This window comes from Balaenoptera musculus, chromosome X, assembly GCF_009873245.2.
Source record: "Balaenoptera musculus isolate JJ_BM4_2016_0621 chromosome X, mBalMus1.pri.v3, whole genome shotgun sequence".
NCBI lineage: Eukaryota > Metazoa > Chordata > Mammalia > Artiodactyla > Balaenopteridae > Balaenoptera > Balaenoptera musculus.
Window position 1 is genome coordinate 120,697,469 of NC_045806.1, and position 20,042 is coordinate 120,717,510.

Sequence of the window (20,042 nt, forward strand, 5' to 3'; positions counted from 1 at the left end):
TTATCCCGACATACCTGCCAGGAGTCTCCCGGGGATAACATCAGGGATGGAGGGGGAGCCTGCGGGGTACACACGGTTCTGGGGGCGGGGGTTGGATCTCTCTGTCCTCACTCATGAGAGTGCTCCTCTTGGCTGCTGGCTCCTTGATTAATTGCTCTCTCGGAGATTCCTTCTTTTCTGCCAGCTGTGAGCATTTGCCCATCTGCAAACCTTTCAGAGAAAGGTTTTGGTTCCCAGGCTAGGTGCTAGATGGGAGAGCAGTGGCGCCCATGACGGGTCGTGGAGATTCAGAAAAGCAGCTCACCTTCCTATGGGTCTCTTCACCCGCCAGACATATACTTTGGAAACATACTTTTGTTCTAAAAGTTTATTTTCTGTACTGAAGTGGCTGAGCAGTGTGATTTGGAGACTTCCTACTCTTTTGAGGTTATCTAACATTGCATTGTCCAGTATAGTAATTTCCATTTTTCTTAAGCCTCATTGATATTAAGAAATGTTTTATGTCTCTACCAAGCGTGTGTGTAAGTGTGGTTCACCATTATAGTTGTTATTCCATTTTTAGTACATCCTTTTTATTAAAATATATTTTTTAAGGCCAGGCTGCACTCACTAAAGTGGTTTCAGGTGGTGATTAACACAGGCTCTGGAGTCATAACTGTGTCAATCAACCTAATCTTTCTCCCACCTACCTTCATCTGCCATCAATTTCAGGCTATGGACCCTCCCAAACTTGCCTGCTGCCCCCCTCACTCTCACCAAGTACCAGTTCTTCATTCTCCCCCAAGGGTTTCTCATGTTGTGTTGTTAAGGCTTTGTTGTTGATATTTTTGGTAGGCTGAAAAATGGCCCTCCCAAAGTTATCCTATCTCAGTCCCTAGAACCTGCAAATGCTGCCTTCTTTGGGCAAAGGGTCTTTGCAGATATGATTAGGAATCTTTTGGTGGGAGGATTAGCCTGGATTATCCAGGTGGGCCCTAAGTACAATCACATGTATCCTTACAAGAAGGAGGCAGAAGAAGAATCGACAAACTGAGAAGGCAATGTGAAGATGGAGCAGAGAGATATTTGGAGATGTTGACCTTGAAGATTGCAGTCATGTTCCCACAAGCGAAGGAATGCCAGCAGTTACTAGAAGCTGGAAGAGGTAAGGAATGGGTTTTCCCCTAGAGTCTTCAGAGGGAGTGCGGCCCTGCCAGCACCTTGATTTCAGCCCAGTGAAACTGATTTAGAGCATCTGGCTTCCAGAACTGTAAGAGAATAAACTTCTGTTGCTTAAGTCACCCAGTTCAAGGTAGTTTAATACAGCAGCCCTAGGAGACTAATACCTCATTGCTTATTTGCTTTCATTCTCCCTTCTATGGTTTTCCAGGTTTGATTCTGGGAGTGGAAGACAACAGCCCAAACTTGATTGTCACTTTGGCAACTACAGGTAAGGCACTAAATCTGTAAATTACTCGAGGAGAATTGACGTCTTTAAAATATTTCGTTTCACATCAATGAATATGGTATACGCCTATTTATTTGGGACTTTTTTTTTAACTTTTAAAAAAATTTATTTTTATTTATTTTTGGCTGCATTGGGTCTTCGTTGCTGCGTGCGGGTTTTCTCTACTTGTGGCGAGCGGGGGCTACTCTTCGTTGCGATGTGCGGGCTTCTCATTGCGGTGGTTTCTCTTGTTGCAGAGCACAGACTCTAGGCGTGCGGGCTTCAGTAGTTGTGGCGCATGGGCTTCAGTAGTTGTGGCGCACGGGCTTAGTTGCTCCGTGGCATGTGGGATCATCCTGGACCAGGGATTGAACCTGTGTCCCCTGCATTGGCAGGCAGATTCTTAACCACTGCACCACCAGGGAAGCCCTATTTGGGACTTTTAAAAAATCCGAATCTATCAGTAAACGTTTATGTTTGCCTCCATAAAGATATCATAGGTCTTGTGATTTGTAATTCCTTTTAGGTGACTTCTGGATTTTGTTGCTGTTGTGAATGGGATATTGTCTGTTACATGTTCTAATTAGTTATTGCTTTTGTGTGGCAAGGCTCTTGATTTTGCTATATTGTCCTCCCATACACTTTCTTTCTGAAGTCCCTTATCTATTTGAATATTCCACACACTGATTCCTTTTAATTTCCTAGGCAGTTGATGATATTGTTACCAAATAGTATCTCTTTCGTTTCAATATTCATTTATTTATTTTGATATCCATATCTCTGGCTTTGTGTTCCAGTGCAGATGTGAACAGTAGAGGTGAGAGTATCTGTCTCGTTCCTGACTTGAATGAGAATGCTTCTAACATTTCACATCTAACTATGTTTGCTGTAGAATTTAGGAAAAGCAAGTTCCCTCCTATTCTTAGTTTGCCAGAAGTTTGTACCATGAACTCATGCTGAATTTCTTTCAAAGGCTTTTTCTATACCCATTGGCACAATCAAATTTTTTTTTCTCTTCTAATTTGTTAATGTAGGGAATTACAATTGAAAGTATTTTCTAATGTTAAATCATATTTTCATTTCTTGGGCACAGCCCATTTGCTCATTTAATTCACTGCTCAGTTGACTATGCTATTGTAAAATATTTACTACTGTGTGAATGAGCTTGGCTCAAGTGTTCTTTTCGTGGGGGTGGGGATGTCCACATTTGGTTTTTGAATCAAGGAGAGCTGGCTGGGGAAAATGAGTTGCATAATTTCCCCTCTCCCTTTTTGGGAGTTTGCCTTAGAAAAATTTGTTTTCTCTCTTCCAGAAGACCACTCCCTAGGTGGTGTACTTCCATTAGGAGGTATATAATGCCTGGTCGTTCTTTGTGTTGATGTCAGCAGTCCATGGTTATCACCTTTATCAATCCATTAAGAGTCACAGAATGTTCATTCTCTCATTCCTTCTTGTGCTATTAGCTGAAATACCTCTATATGTGGAAACCTTTCCCTGTCCACGGTTTGGTTATCCTGAGGGAACTTGCTGTGTTCCCTTATATTAAAATCCCTTCATCTAAATTTTGTACAAGTTTATTTCATGTGTTGTTCCTGATTTTTCTTTAGTAATCATTGATATTTGCAAATATGACCATCTTATAAGTATTTCTAGAGGAATGTGTTGTGTTCATTGGCTCTGCTGTTTCTATTTCATTACCTCTGCATTAATCTTCATTATTTCCTGGCTTCTACTTCTTTAGGTTGAATATACTATTCACTCCATACATTCTTGAGGTACTTGGCTGTTCTAAATATTTCTTATTTTCCAATACATCTATTGAAAACTATACATTTCTCACTGAGTATCACTTGAGCTGTATCATACAGATAGTATTTTATAGCTTCATGTGTATTGCTTGAATATTTTACAAGTTGAGGGTATCACTGTATTACTTATGCTATTAGAATTTATATATGTATGTGTATGTATACACACACTAAAGTGTGTAAAAACTTTTGAGTAGGCTTTAAAGAGGACAAAAGAGATAGAATATTTCGAGGCTGTTTCATGATCCAGGGGTATTTGTTTTTGTTTTTTTTGTTATTAATTATAACAGACACAAACATATTTAACTGCCAGTGACTGAGTTGGGTTTATCCCATGAATGTGAAGAAGTTTAATGCTAGAAAATCTGTCACTATGATTGGCCACATGTAAGTCAGGGATTGTCCAGGCAAATAGAAACCAAAGTAAATATATAACACAGGGAATTTAATGTAGGGGATTGGTTTCACAACTGAGAGAAAAGCTAAACAAGGGAGAGTTGGGAAACCCAACAATTAGCAACATGAGGAATTCACTCCCACGTCTAGCCTGAAAGGACAAAGAAAGATGATAGTGTTACTGGAGTCTAAGTGTTGCATTCAATAGGATCTGAAGCCATGGTGGGCCAGTCTTAGGGGAGCTGGAGCAGTGGAGAAAATGTAGCCATGGAGGGAGAAGCCACCTGATATAGAGCAAAAAGGACTCCGACTGCTTCATTCTCCTGGGTTGTAATCTCCTGCTGGTGCCACCAGTTGGCTAAACCAAGATGGCAACAAAATGTAAATGAGCCTAGGAATTACAGGCTGCAGATGTCAGCTCCTACATAATAGAGAGCAGAGCAGGGGAAGAGGGAGGGATAGATCTGAGGGCAAATAGGTCCAGGACAGGCATACCACATTGAAATACATATCAATAGAATAAAGGATAAAACTCATATGATCATCAAAATAAATTCATCCTCAATAAACTAGGAATAGAAAGGAACTTCTTAAACCTAATAAAGGGCATCTACAAAAAAAAACCACAGCTAACACCATACTTAATTGTTGAAAGACTTAAAGCTTTTCCCCTAAGGTCAGAAAGAAAATAGGGTGTCTGCCTTTACCCCTTATAGTTAACATTGTACTGAAGGTTCTAGCCAGGGCAATTAGGCAAGAGTATGAAACAAAAGCCATCCAGATTGGAAAGAAAGAAATAAAACTATTTTTATTCACAGATGACATGAGATTGTATATAAGAAAATCCTATGGAATCCCCACACAAAATAACTATTAGAGCTAATGAGTTCAGGAGGGTTGAAAGATACAAGATCAAATACGTATAGCATACTCACTTTATAAAGCGAGTCACACAAATTTTTTTGGCCTCTCAGTGCATATGAGTTATGTTTATACTATATTGTAGTCTATTAAGTATGCAATAGCATTATGTCTAAAAAACAATGTACATACCTTGAATAAAAAAATACGTTATTGCTAAAAAATGCTATCATCTGACAATGCTGGGTTGCCAGAAACCTTCAATTTGAAAAAAAAAAAAACCGCTATATCTGCAAAGCACAATCAAATGAGGCATGCCTGTAACCCAAATAAAAATGGGCAAAAGATTTGAATAGATACTTATCCCGTGAAGATATACGAATGGCCAATAAGCACATGAAAGATGCTCAACATCACTAGTCATTAGGCCAATGCAAATCAAAACCACAATAAGATAGCACTTCACACCCACTATGTGGATATAATTTTTAAAAATGAAAAATAACAAGTGTTAGCATGGATGTGGAAAAATTAAAAACTCTTGGATTGCTGGTGAGAATGTAAAATGGTGTACCCTCTATGGAAATTGATTGACTTTTGTTTGTTGACCTTGTATCCTGCAACCTTGTTATGTGCACTTGTTAATTCTAGGGGCCGTGCTGAGGTTTGAACATAGATATTGGTCTGGTGGGCGCAGATCTGAAGACAGCACGTGTCACTGTAGTCCTCTACATAGTATAAAAGTCCTCTGTTTCTGCTCCCCCGCCAGGGCGGGTGGGGGCTGGGAGCTGAGGCTCGGGCTTCCGAGGTCAGATCCCAGGGAAAGGGGTTGCTTTGACTATTCGAGGTCTTTTGTGTTTCAGTACCAATTGTGAAATTTTTTGTTCTAGTTCTGTGAAAAATGCCATTGGTAGTGGTAGTAATGCCAGTGGCATTACTGTGTTTGGGGTCTCCTTTTCTCAGACTGCAAGTTCATAGTTCACGTTGTTTTTGGTGTCTTCCCCCAGTGGCTACGGTTGGCTCAGTGGGTTGTGTAGGCTTCCTGGTGGAGGGGACTGGTGCCTGTGTTGTGGTGGATGAGGCTGGATCTTGTCTTTCTTGTGGGCAGGACCATGTCTGGTGGTGTGTTTTGGGTTGTCTGTGACCTTATTATGATTTTAGCAGCCTCTCTGCTATTGGGTGGGGTTGTGTTCCTGTCTTGCTAGTTGTTTGGCATAGGGTGTCCAGCATTGTAGCTTGCTGGTTGTTGAGTGGAGCTGGGTCTTAGCATTGAGATGGAGATCTCTGGGAAAGCTTTCACTGTTTGATATTATGTAGAGCTGGGAGGTCTCTGCTGGACTAATGTCCTGAACTTGGCTCTCCCACCTCAGAGGCACAGACCTGACACCTGGCCGGAGCACCAAGACCCTGTCAGCCACACAGCTCAGACGAAAAGGGAGAAAAAAAAAGAAGGAAAGAAAAGAGAAATATAAAATATAATAAAATAAAGTTATTAAAATAAAAAATAATAAAAATAGTATTAAAAATAAAAAAGTAGTAAAATAAAGAAAAGAAAGAAAGAAAGAAGAGAGCGAGCAAACCAAATTCACCAATGATAACAAGTGCTAAAAACTATAGAAAAAAAAAATGGACAGACATAACCCTAGGACAAATTGTAAAAGCAAAGCTATACAGAGAAAATCACACAAAGAAGCATACACTTACACAGTCACAAAAAGTGAAAAAGGGAAAAAATATATATATATAAAAAAGGAAGAGAGCAACCAAATCAATAAACAAATCTACCAATGATAATAAGCTCTAAATACTAAACTAAGATAAACATAAAACCAGAAACAAGTTAGATGCAGAAAGGAAACCTCAAGTCTACAGTTGCTCCCAAAGTCCACCACCTCAATTTTGGGATGATTCGTTGTCTATTCAGGTATTCCACAGATGCAGGGCACATCAAGTTGATTGTGGAGATTTAATCCGCTGCTTCTGAGGCTGCTGGGAGAGATTTCCCTTTCTCTTCTTTGTTTGCACTGCTCCTGGGGTTCAGCTTTGGATTTGGCCCCGCCTCTGCGTGTAGGTTGCCTGAGGGCATCTGTTCCCTGCCCAGACAGGACAGGGTTAAAGTAGCAGCTGATTAGGAGACTCTGGCTCACTCAAGCCAGGGGGAAGGAGTGGTACAGTATGTGGGGCGAGCCTCTGACAGCAGAGGCTCGGGTGACTTTGCACCAGCCTGAGGCACGCAGTGTGTTCTCCCGTGGAAGTTGTCCCTGGATCACGGGACCCTGGCAGTGGCGGGCTGCACTGGCTCCCAGAAGGGGAGGTGTGGATGGTGACCTGTGCTCGCACACAGCCTTCTTAGTGGCTGCAGCAGCAGCCTTAGCATTTCATGCCTGTCTCTGCTGTCCGCGCTGATAGCCGTGACTCGTGCCCATCTCTTGAGGTTGTTTAGGCGGTGCTCTGAATCCCCTCTCCTCGCACACCCGGAAACAATGGTCTCTTGCCTCTTCGGCAGCTGCAGACTTTTTCCCAGACTCCCTCCCGGCTAGCTGTGGCGCACTAGCCCCCTTCAGGCTGTGTTCACGCTGCCAACCCCAGTCCTCTCCCTGGGATCCGACCTCCATATCCCGAGCCTCAGCTCCCAGCCCCCGCCTGCCCTGGCGGGTGAGCAGGCAAGCCTCTCAGTCTGGGAGTGCTGGTTGGCACTGATCCTCTGTACGGGAATCTCTCCACTTTGCCCTCTGCACCCCTGTTGCTGTGCTCTTCTCCATGGCTCCGAAGCTTCCCCCCCCCCGCCCACCCCCCATCTCCACCATTGAAGGGGCTTCCTAGTATGTGGAAACTTTTCCTCCTTCACAGCTCCCTCCCAGAGGTGCAAGTCCTGTCCCTATTCCTTTGTCTCTGTTTTTCCTTTTTTCTATTGCCCTATCCAGGTACGTGGGGATTTTCTTGCCTTTTGGGAAGTCTGAGGTCTTCTGCCTGCATTCAGTAGGTGTTCTGTCGGAGTTGTTCCACATGTAGATGTATTTTTTTATGCATTTGTCAGGAGGAATGTGATCTCTATGTGTTCTCCACAATCTTGAAGGTCCCCCCTGAGTTCTTTATATATTTTAATATTAGTCCCTTATCAGATATATAATCTGCAAATATTTTCTCCCATTCTGTATGTTGACTTTTAATTTTGTTGATGGTTTCTTTGCTGTGCAGAAGCTTTTTAATTTGATGTATTCCTACGTGTTTATTTTTGCTTTTGTTGTCAAAGCCAAAAATCTTTGATAACAACATTGTTAAGGATATTATTCCCTATGTTTTCTTCCAGGAGTCTTACAGTTTCAGGTCTCACATTCAAGTATTTAATCCATTTTGAGTTGATTTTTGTGTATGGTGTAAGACAGAGGTCCAGTTTCATTATATTGCCTGAGGTTATCCAGTTTTCCCAACACCAGTTACAGAAGAGACTTTCCTTTCCTCATTGTATATTATTGGTTCCTTTGTCATAAATTAATTGACATATATACATGGGTTTATTTCTGGGGTCTCTATTCTGTTCCATTGATCTATGTGTCAGTTTTTAATGCCAATACCTTACTATTTTTATTACTATAGATTTGTAATGGTGTTTGAAATCAGGAAATGTGATGCCTCCGGCTCTATTCTTTCTCAAGATTGCTTTGGCTATTTGGGGTCTTTTGTGGTTTCATACAAATTTTAGGGTTGTTTTTTCTATTTCTGTAAAAAATGCCATTGGAATTTTGGTAGGGATTGCATTGAATCTGTGGGTCATTTTGTATAGTGTGGACATTTTAACAAAGTTAATTCTTCCTATCCTTGAGCACAGAATATATTTTCAGTTATTTGTGTCTTCAAATTCTTTCAACAAATTTTTATAGTTTTGGTGTCCTGATCTTTCACCTTCTTGGTTAAATTTATTCCTATATATTTTATTCTTTTTGATGCTATTATAAATAGAATTGTTTTCTTAATTTCTTTTTCTGATAGTTTTTTGTTAGTGTATAGAAATGTAAGTGATTTTTGTATTTTAATTTTGTATCCTGAGGTTTTACTGAATTTTTTTATTAGGTCCAACAGTGTTTTGGTGGAGTCTTATGGTTTTCTGTATAAAATATCATGTCTTCTGCAAATAGAGACAATTAAAATTTTGCTTTCCAATTTGGATGCCTTTTATTTCTTTTTCTTGCCTAATTACCCTGGCTAGGGCTTCAAGTACTATGTTGAATAAAGTGGTGATACTGGGCATCCTTGTCTTATTTCTGATCTTAGAAGGAAAAGTTTCATCTTTTTACCATTCAGTATGATGTGAGCTATGGGCTTATAATATAGAGCCTTTATTATGTTGAGGTATATATCCTCTATACTAAGTTTCTTGAGAGCTTTTATCATGAAAGGGTTTTGAATTTTGTCAAATGCTTTTCTGTATCATTGAGATAATCATATGATTTTTTTCCTTCCTTTTGTTAATGTGGTATGTCACCTTTGATTGATTTGCAGATGTTGAACTATCCTTGCATCCCTGTAATAAATCCCATTTCATCTTGGTGTATGACCCTTTAATGTATTGTTGAATTCAGTTTGTTAATATTTTGTTGAGGATTTTTGCATCTATGTTCATCAGTGATATTGGCCTATAATTTTTTTCTTGCAGTGTCTTATCTGGCTTTGGTGTCAAGGTAATGCTTGCCTTATAAAATGAGTTTGGAAGTGTTCATTACTCTTCTATTTTTTTGGAAGAGTTTGAGGATTGGTATTCATTCTTCTGTAAGTCTTTGGAAGAACTCACCAGTGAAGTCTTCTGGTCCTGGATTTTCCTTGTTGGGAGGTTTTTGATAAATTATTTAATCTCCTTACTAGTAATTGGTCTGCTCAGATATTCTATTTCTTCATGATTCGGTCTTGGTAGGTTGTATGTTTCTGGAATGTATCTCTTTTTTCTCGGCTATCCAGTTTGTTGGCATGTAACTGTTTATAGTAATCTCATGATCCTTTGTATTTCTGTGGTATCATGTGTTGCATCTCCTATCTGATTTCTGATTTTATTTATTTCAGTCCTTGATACTAACATAAAATTGTGGAATTCCAAGTTACACCAACCCTAATAAAAATGTGATATGTCATGTACTAGCATCATTGCAATTTTATGTGTGACGAAGGGCAATTTATATGAAATTTATGACCTTATTTCCTCATTATACCTCAGCAGTGGTTAATTCATCAAGGGAGTTGTAGCCGAGGACTCAGACCCTCCTGGGTCAGCCTTGATTATATGCATAGCTGCATTCCTAGCCCAGGTGCCACTATTCAGAGACTTTATTAGGGGCCTTAACCGAGGCACTTTCCAGGTGCCTTAGAAAAGACCTAATGATTTTGGGGCCTTGGCTGAGGCACTTTTCTCCATCTTGACTCAGTAGTTTTCCATTTTCAGTCCTTCCCTTTTCTCCAAGGCCCTGGGTTCGTAAAGAGGCAGGAACCCTTAATTTGCAGCACCTGAGCAGTGAGACAATCCCCCTGTGTACCCCTCATGTCATCTGACCCTCACCTGGTGCCATTCTGTGGGGGGAAAATGGAAAACTGAGGAGCTGGTGCCTCTTTCTACTTCTTGCTTGTACTGTCATGGTAAGTGAACAGAGATTTGGTTGTTTCTTTCAGTTTGGCTCATTGTCCTAATTGAATACCTTGATATGTGGCAACTTAACAATATTTTTGTGTGCATGTATGTGTATAAAACTGTTGTAGTCATCATTCATAATGGTAAAATCTTGGAATCTTTCCATTTAAGATAAATAATAAGACAAAGATCTGTGCTACCAACACTTCTATCAAAGGAATTACTGGTGCAATTAGGTAAGAAATTAAAATAAAACCTATGAAAGTGGAAATGGAAGATGATATGATTGTATATTTAGAAAATGCAAAAAACTTGCATAAGAACTATTAGAATTAATAAGTGAATTTATCATATTTACTGTATATAAAGTCAGTATGTGAAAGTTTGTCTTGGTTCTATATACTTACAACAAATGATTTAAAAATGAATTTAAAAGAAATACAATTTATGATAGCATCAAAAATATCAAACACTTAGAAATAACTCTAATGAAAGATGCATAAGACCTCTAGATAGGATGCTGTAAAACATGACTGCAGTAAATTAAAGACCTAAGTAAATGGAGGAAGAAACTTTGTTCATGGCTTTAAATTCTCAGTATTGTAAAGATATTCTTTCTATATTGATATATAGAGCTAATGCAATTCGAAGTATAATCTGAACATGTTTCTTTGTGGATATTGACAAAATAATTCTAAAACATACATGGCAATGCAGATGCTAAGAACAGGCAAGACAATCATGAAGATCAAATTTAGAGAACTTCTACTACCAGATATAAGACTTACACAACTAAAGTAATAACATTTTTGATTTTGGTGTAAAGATAAACTTATAGACCAATGGAAAATAATAGATGTACCAAAAGGAGATCCATACACAAAAATCACCTGATTTATGACAAAAGTGCCACTGCAATGCAGTGAAGATTAGATGATCTTTTCAGTAAGTGGTACCAGATCAATTGAACACACATATGGAAAGCAGTGAAGCTTGAGCCCTTCCTCATAGGATACACAAAATCAAATCTATATGCTTCATAAGCCTAAATGTAAAAGGTGAAAAAATGATCTTTCTTTAAGGAAAATATAGGAAAGCATACTTTTGATCTTTGAGTAGGCAAAGATTTTTTAAAGTGGTCACAAAAAGAACTAACTATACAATAAAATTTAAATTGAACTGTGGTAAAATTATGAATTGTTTATCAAACGACATCAAGAGCAAGAAGTAAGTGACAGAGTGAGAGAAGATGTTTGCAATACATATATTGGACAAGGGCCTCATATCCAGAATATATAAAACATTTGTGCACAGCATTAAGACAGATACAACACCATGAGCCAAATACTTGAACAGGTACTTGAGTCAAAAGAATACACAAATGGGCAATAAATATATGAAAAAGTGCTCAACCACATTTGTCAAAAAAGAAATGCAAATTAAGCACTTGATATAGTACCACTATACAGATACCAGACAGGTTAAACAAAATAACAGTATTGAATGTTGAAGAAGATACACAGCAACAAGACAATTCATGAGTTATATGACTATGTATCATTACAATAAATATGTAAATTTATTTTGAAATATCTATGAATGCTGAACATATGCATTCCTTATGACTCAATAATTCTAGTGTTATGTATATATCCTAAAGAAATGTGTACATATGCACTTAAAGACATGTTCAAGAATGCAGAAGCATTATTTATAACAGTCAAAGATTGGAAACAACTCATATATATGCAACAATAGTAGAATGAATACATAAATTGTAAGATAGTCATATAATGGAATATAACATAACTAAGAGAAAAGAACTGCTACATGCAGCAACATGGGTAAATATCAAAATCGTGTGATGTAGAACAAACGAAGCTAGACAAAAAAGAGTACAAGAATAGAGAAAGGTGTTAAATTTATTCAAAATGCAGACTACTATACAACAGTTAAAATGAACTAACAAGAGCAACATCAGGGATAGAAACATTTACAAACATTATATTATCTAACCCTTACAATACTCTTACAAATTAGATATGTTACCCAGTGTACAGGCGAGGAAACTAAAACTTAAAAACTTTAAGTTGCCTGGAGTTATAACCTGAAGCCAGGATTTGAATTCTGATCCAGAGCTATATGAATTTCAAGTTCATATTCTCTACACTACCGTATAGGACTTTCAGGATTTGTCCTCAGTCACGATGGAGCAAGTGGAATGATGAAATATTTTTCCTTCTTACCAGTCCCTAATTCCATTTGTCATTGAAAGGCTATTCTGTTCTGAAGGTCTAGCATGACTAAAATGGAAGATAGATTTCTAGTTTGTGATATATAATGTAGACATCAATATTTTTTCCTGCAGACTTAGGTCTAGTTTTAATTATACTGATACACCTAAAGATGCATACTTTATTCTTCAGTGTAGATCAATACTAAGAATGATATTGATTCTTTCCATAATCTCATCCCCAAACTTTTGAACACAGCAGTTCCATATCGTATTGATTGATGAATGTCTGCTCCAACCTGCAATGATGGCAATATCATCAGTACATTCTATGCTTTTCCGATTGAACTTTTTTCCAAAGCTCTAAATGTAGGCATTTAAATAAATAATAATAATCTTTCTTATTTATAGATGCTCCATAATTAAACATTAATAAAAATTTAGCCTTGGGTATGTAAAATGTGTAGATTCAGTTGCATAACAGTACCGATACTTGCCAGAGTTTTGATTGGTTGTCTTACCAAGAAACCCTCTCTATTCTGTAAGTCAGTCGTCCACTCCCCTGCATTTCCTTTGTTAAAATTATTTCTCTGAGATAGGGTCCTCCTGAAAGAGCAAAACAAGTAGAATATTTTCCATGGATGTATCCTGTACATAGGATGTATGCTATGTATACTATTATGACTTACACACACAGAGATACTTATAAATTTATATATTGGCATATTTGTGGAAAACCAAACATACATAGAAAAATGTAAAAATATCACATATTTCTAGAACAAAGCCATAAGAAAACTAATATTTCTCAAATTTGGACTATGGACTAAATTCATTTTATCTGAATGCCTAAACATAAAATAATTTTACATGTGCAAAACCCAAATACATATAATTGTATGGAAACTAAGTGGGAAGGAAAAACACTTATGAAGAACTCTACAAAATCAGCAAGTAAAGACAAAGACACTCCAATTAGAAAATGGTCAAGAGCACTGAAAGACTTGAACAAAAACTTGGCCAAAGAAGTTACAGCAACGGCAAATAAGCACATGAAAAGATGATAAGCGTCATTAGCCATTAGGGAAATGCAAATTAAAACTACACCGAGTTCTAATCTCTCCACATCTATCAGAATGGCTAAAATTTTTTAAAAAGTGACAACACAATAAGCTGGCAAGGATGCACAGAAACTGGATCATTCATACATTGCTGGTGAGAATATAAAATGGTACAGTTATCCTGGCAAACAGTTTGGCACTTTCTTATACAACATGCTCTAAACATGCAACTACAATTTGACAAGTTGTACTCTTGGGTATTTATTCTAGAGAAATGAAAGTTTATGCACATAAAAACTTTTACATGAATTTTCATAGAAACTTTATTTGTAATAACCAAAATGTAAACAAGCTAGATGTCCTTCAATGGGTGAATGAATGGTTAAACTGTGGTATATCCATACCAGTAACACTACTCATCAATAAAATGGAAGCAAATATTAATACACATAACAACGTGAATGAATCTCAGGTGCATGCCAAAGTTAAAAAAAAAGGCCAATCTCAAAAAGGTTCATACTTTATGATTCCATGTATATATCATTCTCAAAATGACAAAATTATAAACATAGAAAACAAATCAGTAGTTGTAAAGGGTTGGGGGAAAGGAATGTAATTACAAGGTTGTGGTGTTAGGGAATTCCTTTATGGTTATAGAATAGTTCTATATCTTGATGTGGTTATGCAAATATATGTGCTATATAGGTCACATATATGATAAAGTACTATATCCAGAATATATATGAGAACTCTCAAAAGTCATTAATAAGAGAACAAATAACCAATAAAAATGTGGCAGAATATTTGAATAGCAATTGATTGACATAAGATATACAGACGACTAGTAAACACATAAAATGGATTAAAATAATGTCATTAGGAATATGCAAGTTAAGTACACAATTGTGTCTTCACATTTTTTAAGAAAGGTGAAAACAAACAAAGTGACAACACTAACTACACTCAAGAAAAGAAAGAAACTTGAACTCTCATAAATTGCTCATGAGAATGCAAAATGGTAAAGTCACTTTGGGAAACTTTTTCATTGCTTATAAATATCTACATACCATAAAACTCTGTAATCCCATTCCTAAATAATTCCCAAGTAAAATGTAAATTTCTGTTCACACAAAACCATGCATGCCAATGTTTATGGTGGCTCTACTAATAAAAGCCCCAAACTGGAAACAGCCCAAATGTCATTCACCTGGTAAACCAATATACAAATGGTACATCCATACAGTGTAACTACTCAGCAATAAAAGGGAACAGACTATTGGTGAATACAAGAACTTGGATGTTTTCCAAATTAAGTAAAAGAACCAGATCAGAAAGGCTACTTACAGTATCAGTCCATTTATATGACACTCTAGAAAAGGCAAAATTATAAGGACAGAAGACAGACTGGTGGTTGCAAGTGACTAGGAAAGAAAGGGAATGGTCAACCACAAAGGGACAGGGGAAGGTTGGAGAGTAATAGAACTGTTCTTTATCTTGACTGTGGTGTGGTGATGGTTACATAATTATATGCATTAGTTACAACCCACAGCACTGTACTCAAAAAAGGGTGAATTTTACTCTATGTAAATTATACCTTAGTAAAAAATTCAAAATAAAATTAACACCTTAAAACAAAAATTAATAATGTTTTGAAGGCTTTCTATCCATGTCTTAGTAAAAGATATGAAAATAATAGCACAATGAATGGAGAGAATGAAAGTATATTTTGTAAGCTTGTTACAATATAGGAAAAAGATATTAGTTGCATCTAGAATTAATAATTTTTAAATGCGTAAATGTTTTGCTAATTCTTATACTTATATCAATAACCAATAAATATTATCACTCACCATGCCTTGGTGGCTCTGTAAGAGCTTTTATGAAATGAGCTGTGTCCTATTAGGGCACCAGAGCAGAATCATTGCCTGATTCTGCCCTTGAACACCTGAGGAATAGTTACAAAAACTACTTAATCCTTTTAAGTCTCAGACACTTAATTTAATGAAGACCCATGAAAATAGTATGTTGTGTAATAAAAGATATTTACAAGTGAAAGCATAAACCCACATCAATTTTATTGAGTTAGGAAGCCATGTCTGATTTGTTAATCTTTGTTTTTCAGATAATATTTAGCATAAAAGAGCCAGTAGTCTTTATTTTATTCCTCTTAAGAGGTATTTGCTGAGAGTTTAATGTCAGTGGAGTTTAGCAGCTTTAGACATTTCAGAAACATGATACCATGATATCCTGAACTCATTGGCTCACTTTCTTAATCTGTTCTGGCTGCTATAACAAGGTACCGTAGACTGAGTGACTTATAAACAACAGAAATTTATTTCTTACAGTTCTGAAGGCTGAAAGTCCAAGGTCAGGGTGTTAGCATAGTCAGCTTCTTTTTTTTTTTTAATTTAAAAAATTTTATTAAAGTATAGTTGATTTACATTGCTGTGTTAATTTCTGCTGTACAGCAAAGTCACTCAGTTATACATATATATATATTCTTTTTCATATTCTTTTCCATTATGGTTTATCACAGGATATTGAATATAGTTCCCTGTGCTATACAGTAGGACCTTGTTGTTTATCCATTCGCTACATACTAGTTTGCATCTGCTAATCCCAAACTCCCAATCCATCCCTCCTCCAACCCCTGTCCCTTGGCAACCACAAGTCTGTCTCTATGTCTGTGAGTCTGTTTCTGTTTTGTAGTTATATTCATTTGTGTCATATTTTATTTTATTTTATTTCATTTCATTTAACATGGTCAGCTTCCGGTGAGGGCCCTCTTCCAGGTTGCAAACTGCTGTCTTCTCATTGTGTCCTCACATGGTGGAAAGAGGGTGAAAGTGCTCTCCTTTATAAGGGCACTAATCCCATTCATGAAGGATTCATGACCTAATTAGCTCACAGAGGCCCCACTTCCTAATACCCATTCCTAATACCCATCACATTGGAGGATAGGATTTCAATATATGGATTTGGGTGGGGGGCTGAAACATCCACTCTGTAACACTCACTGTAGCCACAAAATGATGTCCATACTCATTATCAAGTCCATGGGACCTGTTACAAGTTCATTTCAACCTCCTCCTGCAGTGTCATCTCCTGTCACCCCATCCATGTACTATACTCCAGCCACACTCACCTCTTAAGAAATCAAAGCTCTCTCAAACTACATTCATTGCATATGTTGTTCCCTTGGCTAACACTACTCAGTTTATCCTTCCAGGAACAACTAAAATAGCACATCTTCTATGAAGGCTTCCTCAAACATCCTCATCCCATTTTTCTCTCTCCTCCAGCTCACATGTCTCTTTATACTTACTTCTTTTGTTGTATTTATTACAGTGTATTATGCTTTTTATACCTGGTAAATTGTGAATCTCTCAAGGAAGAGAATATACCTATCTATGTTTTGATTTTTAGGTCCCAGTATAGTACATGGCACATGGTAATCACAGAGTTACTGGATGAGTGACTCAAGGATGAGTGAGGTCCAGTCATTATTGCTATCTTTAAAGAAACACACAACCCAAACCCTCCAAGTCACATCCTCTTTCAGAGGGCAAATAAGACATGTTGACCTACATGCAACCTGTGAGCAGGACCGTGTTTAGAGAAGAGAGTGGTGAGGGACGGAGCTGGGGTGTCTAAAAGTTTGCTGTCAGGTATTCATATACATGTGGCATCTGAAGTCAGAATAATCCCAAGATCAGAAATTTACAGGTGAGAAAAAAGAAAAAAGGTAGTCTTGTGAGATGATAGATATGTTAATTAACTTGATTGTGAGAATCGTTTCACAATCTATACATATATAAAATCATTGTGTTGTATGTTTTAAATGTATTACAATTTTATTTGTCCATTATACCTCAATAAAGCTGGAAAAAAGAAATTGACAGATGAAAAGCTAATAAGAGTTTTAGAAATTTTCTTTAGGTATTGTTCAAAAGTATGCTTTGTCTCCAATATTGATAAACAGCTTTTGAAATTTTCTCTGGTGAGGAAATATAGAACTAGTTATATTATCCATTGCCAAAATCACCACCTTGACTCATCATAAATGGCATTCCTTTTGATGTAATCATAATAGTATTAATAGCCATTACCTATTAACATCAGCTATACACCATAATTGTGATAGTTGCTTTGCATATATTATTCCAAATCTTAATACAAACTCTACAGTCATTTTATAGATGAGTAAATTGAGGCCCAGAAAGCTGTAGCAAATTGTTCAAGATTAGTTAAGTAGAAGAGCCAGGATGTAAGTACAAACACAACTTATCCAGAGTTCATAATCTGTCCTCTATGTCATGAAGCAGTTTTGCTCCATAGGTGTTAAAAGGAGCTAGAGTTAGACAAGAAAACTACGTGTGTGTGTGTGTGTGTGTGTAAAATCAATAAAGGTGAATTGGGAATACAAGTTGTTTCAAAAATAATTATAAATTTGGTGACCACGTAATTGTACTAGATTCCTTTAAGAAATAGTACAATAGTTATTCTAGCAATAGATAGTAGCTATAGTTAATGCTCAGTACATTTATCTATTGCATATTAATAGCCTGTAGTCTGCATATAAGAATACTTGAGAAGATATAAGCCTGCAATGTTGGGTATTAACGTTTGAAGAGATCTGAAAATTGGATAATATGCTTTAAAAAGTGTATCTCTATTAAATAGAACAACCTAAACATTGAAGAATAAAGTTGACAGTGGTTTCAGAATGGAAAATAGAAAACTGAGGAGAGCTACGTGAACACTGAGAAAAGGAGGTGGGATGGAAATGGTTCCTCGTAGGTGGCCCAGAAGTAAATGGTCTTCAAGGTGCATAAGAGCACCTTGTAGGAGGAAAGTGGAAGGACTATCATTTCCACAGACACTTAAATACAGCCTCATTACCATGGAGGGATTTTAGGCAAGACATACAAAAACTAGGTAATGGTGAAAGATGGGAGCGGACAGAAAGAACCCCCGAATCGCGTGGCAGTGGGGCAAGGTTTGGAGGAGACACCTTCTCCCTGCCATGTGACCCATCAGAACTGACATGGGGAGATGAGGATGGTAGGTGAGTTTGGAGGGCTCTTTAGGGGTGCTAAAAATGCCCCCTTTCTCCCACCAGAACATCTGGCTTGCTTCCCATCCTCCCCTAGAGGTGTCAGGATGGGGCTTTGTGATGTCAAGGCCCACCCAGAGCCACCATTGGCTGGGGGAGTGACTTGCTGACCTCATAAAGCTGAAGGACGTGGCCCCGCATCACACTGGGGAGGGGTATATAAGGGTGGTCAGGGGCTCTGGGGCAGACCGCTGGGAGTCTTCAGAATGACCAGGGTGACTAGGAAGCCACGAGGCCCTAGGGCAGTTATGGACTCCGAGCTGACTCGAAGCACCAAAGGGATAAAGAAGGAGAAGACTCCCCATCAACAGAGACCCAAAAGCAGTGTCAAGGTGAGCTGAACCCACCCAAGCTCCTCTTGCCCATTGACACCCCCCATAAGAACCCCTCCCCTGTCCTTGCCTGGCACATACCCTGTCTCAGCCCATATCCCTTCTCCTGAAGCCCCCATTCCCATCCATACCCCACCCTCTTCCCCAAACAAGTGCCCTTCTGTGCTCACCCGCTTGTCTTTCTAGGTGGCCAAGGCAACCAAGAGATTAAAGAGGCGCCTTCCAGGGAGTCGGACCAAAAAAGCCTCTCCAAAAGCTCACGCCCCATCAGAGAAGCGTAAGAAAGTCAAATTGTTGGTGCTTTGCAACCGCTCTTCCAAAGTGAATGAAGAGCTGGATCAAGAGGAACCCACGCAGGTCCCAGAGATGGCGGAGGAGGCCGCTGTTCCAAGTGAAACAGTGGACAGCCAGTAACTTCAGAGCAGGGCCAGAGACCTCAGAAATCTCCAGGGGTCTCACCACTGAGAAATGGCCAACTGTATAGACCCTGAATCTTACACCGACAGGGTTCATTAATTGTGAAAATTAAATAAAATCCACCTGATTTGAAAATGTGTGTGTCAGAGTTCTCTGATGGTGGGGAGCAGAGAAGGAAGGGAAGAAGCAAGTATGTGAAGAGGGAGGGAGATGGGTGCTGCAGCGTTGGGGGTCGGACCAGAAGGTCCAGTTAGCCAGAAAGTGGGGAGAAGGACTCGGTCAGGACTGAGCCCCAAAGATACACTTCCCATGGGACAAGAAGACAAGGACTTAGTGTTTCTGTGTGTGTGTGCAGGAGAGGGGACTTTTAGCTGGGGAGTGGTGTTATGTGTGGAGTGGCAGTGCCATCTCCTAAAAAGGCATACAAAGTAGTTGCCCCCAGGGCACCTACCTCATCGTAGTGTTTGTTGCATCTCACCATATGATGTCAGCAACTAACAGCCCTCAAAAAACCCAAACATCTTGCCTTACTAAAAGTTAGGCCAAAGGACTAAAATAATGGTGGTTTTAACCAAAATATTCATACATTTTAACTTTCTTTTTTAAATATTATATATTCACATCAGGTTCAGAGATCTGGTTCTATAATTTTAGCAGTAATATTTTTTTCTTCAAACCTGATTTAAATGAATTTTGAAACACCCTAAATAGGAGACAAGTTCAAGTTAATACCTAACTATTTTCACCATTCTGTTCCTTTAATTGTAATTCATTTGAC